Source organism: Haliotis cracherodii, unplaced genomic scaffold (genome assembly GCF_022045235.1).
Source record: "Haliotis cracherodii isolate W230 unplaced genomic scaffold, xgHalCrac1.p SCAF_18, whole genome shotgun sequence".
In the NCBI taxonomy this organism is placed as follows: Eukaryota; Metazoa; Mollusca; class Gastropoda; order Lepetellida; family Haliotidae; genus Haliotis; species Haliotis cracherodii.
In genome coordinates, this window is record NW_027266273.1 from 21,051,586 (window position 1) to 21,057,585 (window position 6,000).

At 44.2% G+C, this 6,000-nt stretch overlaps 1 pseudogene; it reads left to right on the plus strand.

Annotated features, from left to right (window-relative positions):
* The first annotated feature begins 3,685 nt into the window (after nt 1-3,685).
* On the plus strand, nt 3,686-5,781 carry LOC139465546 (uncharacterized; annotated as a pseudogene).
* The last annotated feature ends 219 nt before the right edge of the window (nt 5,782-6,000 follow it).

Here is a 6,000-nt window from a genome sequence, read left to right on the forward strand (position 1 = left end):
AGTGCTCATGTCATTCAGATGTGAGGAACAGGATTCCACAGGGTTTTCACCTAACTTTCTGGTTTTTGGTCGGGAACTTAATCTACCTGTAGATATTGTCAGCGGTTCACCTCGACAGGAGTCAGTTGAGTTACCTCGTTATGTGAGACACATGAAACAGGGTTTTGAGGATGCTTTTAGGGTAGTAGAGGAAAATTTGGAAGCCAGTCACCAAAAACAAAAGATACAGTATGACAGACGTACCACCCAAGGTGACCTACAAGTGGGCGATATGGTTTGGTTGCATTACCCTAGAGTTAAACGAGGCAGAACTCGTAAGTTGATCTGGCCTTGGGTAGGGCCTTTAGAGGTTACTATCATGGTTAACATTTATACTAAGTTATCCTATAATAATTAGATCCACATCAAGTGCTTTTATGAGTTACCATGGTGTTATATTTATACATCATTTCATATAATAGTTTAGCAAGTAATACTTATCATCAGGTAAAATGCATATATAAAATATCAGTAGTTTCAGTCTATAGCTTTTTAGACAGATGCTAGCCAAAGGTAATGGGAGCGCATCTCCTAGACATACTATTCATTAAAACAAAAGTTACGTCTAGATAATTTAATTGATTTGAAGCTTTTAGATAAATGCTAGCCTAAGGTATCAAGATCCCATCTCCCAGACAAAGGATATGTCTACATAGTCTAATAGATTACCTTGAACTATTTTATTTAAGTATATCTGTCATCACCTACCAGGGTATATTAGAATAACATTCAGCAATTACTTCAATTAAGACTCATTAAGGATTAGCCCCCCATACAAGCTCGTCTATAGTGCATTAAGGATTAGCCCCAACACAAGCCCGTCTTATAGTGACACCATAATCTCTTTCAAAGCATCCAGTAAATATGTCAACAAGATTAGTGCCAGTCCAACAGGATTAACAGGATTAAATATTCCCCTCTGTCTAGCCATTCATTTAGCATAGGGCACAACCCATCGTGTATCAACCAATCATATTCCATTTTATTGTTCTAATTTTTGTTAAATACCTACAGGAACCTTGTTAGGACAGAGAAGGGGTTTGACTCTTATGAAGCAGACCTCTCTCCCACAGCCCAGAGTGTTGTACCGTTCCTGTGGCACCCTCAGTTATTTTTCTAAGATATTGTAACTTGCTTATTGTTAATTGTTCTTGTAAATAAAATTGTGATTAGTCTCCTGTGACTCCGGCTCTTTGCCGACTAATTCCCCCAAGAAATCCAGCTTGCCATTTGGACGGTTTTGTTCACCCAAAACAGTTCCATGATATTACTAAAAAGATAAATCCTTTTGTATGAGAGAAGGGTAAGATCAATGGACGTATTAGGCGAGAAGTAGTACATGTGAACCGGTTGAAGAAACTAGCATTGGATACTAGGGTAGGGAAGGTTTGGGCTAACACAAGTGGTTCTGAGCCAGAGAATGATGGGGGTACACCTGTGGTAAATACTGTAGATAACGAGAGAACGGGTTAGGTTTCTTCACAGGGAAATAGGCCGGCGTTAGGTTACTATGTCAGGCCTAGGCAAGATGAACGTTCTGGAACTATTCTGTCTGCTGTAAGGAGTTCTGTTGAGGGGGGTAGTGCACAAGTGTTGGTTCCAGGCAGACTGGTGTTACTGGGTTCGAAACTTTGTTTGGACAAAGTGGTAACACTAGTTCGTTTAGTGGGTTTCGAGATGTCACTTGTCACTTTTTCGCCTGCACCATCTTCTTCACCGAGTCGTTCGAGTAGCCAGGTGTCGGAAACAGTTCCCGCATTTCTGATACTGGTTATGTAATCAGAGCTGGTTGGCACGTTTGTGCCAATCCAAGGTTTGCGGATTATGTATCATAGTTTAATGGGTAGCTTAGTCATGATCTCTTATGGCTAGTTAAATAGATTTGTGCACTTGGACATATGAATCTGATATTCCATGAGTTTGTGGAGGGGGACGCCTTTCGTGTGGAAGGAGGGACGCCTTTCGTGTGGAAGGAGGGACGCCTTTCGTGTGGAAGGAGGGACGCCTTTCGTGTGGAAGGAGGGACGCCTTTCGTGTGGAAGGAGGGACGCCTTTCGTGTGGAAGGAGGGACGCCTTTCGTGTGGAAGGAGGGACGCCTTTCGTGTGGAAGAAGGGACGCCTTTCGTGTGGAAGAAGGGACGCCTTGTGAATGTGAAAATGTGATTGTTATGTGAGAGGGAATGTCAACTCATGTGCCAAGTATGCTGATTAAATTTTGTTGGCCTGTGTTTGGTTTTACTCTGTATTTATAAGTTTGTATGCATTCGAGATTTGATATGTTGCTCCGGGTTTAATATGTTTTGCTAGAGTTCTGATATGTTTTGATATGTTTTGATATATTCTGATGTGTTTTATTCGAGCACTAATGTTTGCTCGAGATTCTGCTTGTTCGAGATTCTGCTTGTTCGAGATTCTGCTTGTTCGAGATTCTGCTTGCTTGAGGCTTGGTTGGCTTAGAATTCTCTTGCTCGAGATTCCGTTTGTTCGAGTATGTATCTCGAAATCCTGTTTGCTTGAAATTCCGTTGTTCGAGATTCCGTTAGGTGTGCTCGAGATTTCAAGTGCTCGAGACTGGTTATGTTTTGTGTTTATGTTTTTGTTGTAAGCTAGAGATAAGGTAGGTATATTTAGATTTTATTTAGTAGTAGGAATGTTTATATAAAATAGGGTTAGGGTTACTTAGAAGACGTATTGTTTGGTGCCTTCTCTTTCTCAATATATATATATATATCTCAAAATTTCACCTCAATTACGCTTTAAATTCCCATATTGCTAAAATCTTTATTGTAACCATTTCCGTGCCCGGAGCCTGCAACTCATTTTTTATATTTTTTTTGTGTTCTACATTACTGTACTGTATGCTGGTTTTGTTTTGGGTGGACTGTGGCTTGGTGTCAGAAGTGATTTAGAATAATGTGTGTGTAATATATCTACACCTATGTATTTACAAGTGTATCTGTATGGTCTGTATGGCAAAGGACTGTACCATATGCTGTGGATTGCGGAAGAGGTTCTTTCTGACCAGCATGAGGGTGGACGCCCGGAGGCCGTCCTTTTTCCATGGAGGGGGGGTGATGTAACGGAAGTTTACACTAGCCACAACCGGAACAGGAAGGTACCTCGTTTCCTACGGGTGTTTTTACATCCGGGTTTTTTAAAAGGGATACTTAAGGCCATGCGTGCCGCACGAGAGTCAGTTAGCGTCTGGCTCCAGGGACAGGCTTGCCGGAATCTGTACACACACATGCTTTCGGTATGGTAAGATAATTGGATTAGTAGTATTTTTTTTATTTTGCCCAGTCACACCATTTTTCTGTCTAGGTTGTCATGTTTGTTATAATGATATAGATTTAGCATGTATTTTAAGGACATTTTCTGCTGGAATTTGTGTGCAAGTGTTGGTTAGAGAGTTTCCAAGTCGTCAACCCTGTCCCTGCTGTTCGTGGAGGATGTTTTCTTGATGCTACTGCTGTTAGTGCTCCTACCGGTGTACATGGGAGACCAACTGTTTCCGCAGACCTGGTTCCCGCATTCGGTAAATGCTTCAGATGCTGGGGTTCCAATCATTGGGCCTCTAATCGCCCCCATACCAAGTGTTACAGGTGCAACACTAACGGACACTACGCCAAGGACTGTATGAAGAGTATGCGCGGTGCAAATGTTGCTGATGTTTCGGTGGAAAACCGTATAAAGACCCAGGACGGGGAGGGTGAGTGGGAGGGTGACGGAGCGATACCTGTAGAGGTGTGCGAAGTGTTGGGTAAACAAAAACGGCCAATGTCGGGGCTCAGACTAAAGGTCGCGCGATCCTAGGCCCGCATTACAGAAAATTAAAGTGTATTACGGGTCTGGGACGACGTTTTAGTTTGAATAAAGATTCGGAAGATAGAGCTGAAACTACTGGGGTGGTGGCTCCCATACCGCAACTACCCACCAATTTTGATAGAGGCTGCCCTCCGGAGAGTGCTCAGCGGGTAGTGGTGGCTAGGAGTCCTGCTTCAGAGGGTTTCCGCCCTGTTAGCCAGCTGCCGGTTGAAGACCCGAACACACCTCTACATTGATGGAGAGCACTCACTCTCCTGAGAATGCACAGAGGGTGCCCTGGAACAATGAGAGCTCAACATTCGCATCCTCCCTCGTCACAGAACTGTTTGGCGCTTCTAGTGCAACTTCTACGGCGACTCCCCCTCTCCCGATGGAATCAACCGAAGCAAGCACCACGAACACTAACTGGTACACCCCCCCACGAGACCTGTAAGATGGCCCTGCACTCTGCATAGGAGCGGGGTCAAAACACGTCTCAACTTCCTCTAAGTCGTTCATTTGTATTTCTATGTGTATATAATTCTATGTAATAATGTCAAATTGTTTGACAATGTATCGTTATTTGTATATATTTTATTTCACATGTAATAACATTATTTTTTGTTAAATGTATACTTTTGGGATATTCTTTAAGAGAACACACACACAAACACTTGTAGTGTTCTGACAGGACATGCATTAACAGAAAAATTTATGGTTGACAAACCACGCACAACACGACGATCACTGTTAGAATACAAAACTATGATCGCCATGTGCTGACATCACGAGTATAGGATGCGTTATATGACGTGTCACACTCATGTCCTCATGACCACCGACCCGAAATGGCGATCACCAGAGAGACAACCCCTCAAACAACATAGGTTATGCCATATTGTTTTGTCATCACGAGGTATCACTCCCTTTCCCTAATACCCTCTTTGATCTATTGTTATTTTACGACTCCATTGTTCTCTTAACGATTAAAGTAAACACCCAAAGGCATTCATAGGGGCCAGGGCCAGAACAGCGAATTTCCAAGGGCAACGTAATATTATGTAACCGGATTATCTCGGAAATTCGCTGGTACCACACTCTCTTGACTGGCTTACTACCCGCGAGGTCATAGGGGACTCAGCAGGAGCCTGTCCCCATTGTGGTAGTCAGTGGCAAGTTGACTTCAAAGGAGGACTCAAGTTACGGGAGAGATGGCCTGGTTTGGCGATACCTGACCAAGAGCTGCGGGCAGAAGGTGTCGATTCGGGAGGGGAGTTGGTTTTCCAGCTCCCACCTCACCCTGGCGCACGTGTACTACTGGGTATACAAGACTGCCGGTCACATCATCCATCGGGAACCGACAGTCGGTTCCAATCACACTTTAGTGGATTGGAACATGTTCTGCAGAGAAGTTTGCATGACCGTAATTGAAGCGGACAGTGAAAAGATCGGCGGCCCTGGAACCACGGTGGAGATTGACGAGTCAAAGTTTGGGAAACGCAAGTACCACCGTGGGAAAAGGGTCAAAGGAGTCTGGGTGCTAGGCAGAATTGAGCGCGAGAGTCGTAAAGTTTTCTTGAAGACGTTGGCAGACAGGAGTGCGGCCACCCTCATCCCGGCTATCGAGAAACATGTAGCGAAAGGGACTACCATCATTACCGATTGTTGGAAAGCCTACAGTTCCGTCAACCACTCTGTAAACTTTAAAGACCCAGAGACTGGGGCACACACGAACACCATAGAGTCAACCTGGCGTGCAGTAAAGAATTGTGCCATTCCAAGTTCCGGGACTCAGAAATCACTATGATTCATACTTTGTTGAGTACATTTTTCGCAAGAAGTACCTGAGCGGCACCCCTGATAAGTTCCTGGCCTTCCTGGATGCAGTGAAGTGTGTCTACACGCCCACTTTGGACAGTGTTGCAGCTCGTATCTAGGAACGGAAAGCTCTCCATTCCATCGAGAACGTAGTTGCGCCAACCGAAAGCGCCACTGCGTAAGCCACACCTTGACATGTTTCGGCCCAAAGTGACAGTTCCTTAACAGACAGCCAACCGAAACACGTCTGCAGTTTCCCTCCGGAAAACAAAGCTGCACTGATGAGTCCTGGTGGGATGAAACGTGTCTTAAGGGATTACCCTAATCGGATTAAACGA